This window comes from Nicotiana attenuata, unplaced genomic scaffold (genome assembly GCF_001879085.1).
Source record: "Nicotiana attenuata strain UT unplaced genomic scaffold, NIATTr2, whole genome shotgun sequence".
Lineage (NCBI taxonomy): Eukaryota > Viridiplantae > Streptophyta > Magnoliopsida > Solanales > Solanaceae > Nicotiana > Nicotiana attenuata.
This window is the reverse complement of record NW_017677210.1, coordinates 24,111-25,102: the sequence shown is the minus strand read 5'-3', so window position 1 is coordinate 25,102 and position 992 is coordinate 24,111.

Genomic DNA, 992 nt, shown 5'->3' with positions numbered 1-992 from the left:
TTTTCTTTTTCAATTGATCATCTATATCTATATTATATTAAAAGCACGAAGGCCCTTAGCGAAATGTCGTTCGCCTTTTTTTATCCTTTTAAAATAAAGTTCACATTAGACAAAATAGTCATTTGAATTGAAATCAACTAAAATTTTAGTTATACACATTTTGTTATTTGAATTGTTTAAGATATTCTACAATATTTAGAACTTTTGAAGTTTACTATATAATTATCCAACTTTGACTTTTTCTACATTGTTTTACCCAAAAAAAAACGTATCTAGACTAAACTAATAGTTAGGAATTTGTATTCAACTTCAATTCCTTCAAAATTGCGTAAGAAGGAAAATGTATCTATTTTTGTTCAGAAAAATTTTTCTTGAAATTTTTGTTGCTTGTCACGCTGTAAAAGAAAGAGAGAGTCTTTGAAAACTTTCTCTTCCTTTCTGATAACCAAAAGATAGCAGAACAACATTCTATTGTTAATTTGATCCTTTGAAATATGTTCCTTAACCTTTTTCTTTTATTTCATAGTATCAAAATAATTTTTTTACTAAAAACAAAAAAATCCTAAACGTAAATAAAAAATTATCTTTTCAAGAAGGTACAAAATTCTCCTCAAAGTGTTAGTAGTTCCTAACTTAATTAAAAAAAGATATATGCTGAGTGTAATTATAATTTTATCTAATATAAAATATACTTACGAAAAGTAAAAAAGTCCATCTGCAAGTCTTAAAAAAAAAAAAGAAGAAAAATAAAACATTCCTAAATTTCTCACATAAATAAAAGAAAAGTAAAAAAAAGAATGCATTCCTAAAATTCATAAATAAATAAATGAGAAAAGTATGTTTTCAAGAAGGAATTAGATTTTGTTCAATTCCTAAAATCTAAGTTAAATAAAAGAGAGAAATATCTTTTCAACATGTAGTGAAATTGTAATTAAAGAGAATATTTTATTAAAAAGGAAATTCTAACTACTTTTGTTATGGAATTTCTTTCC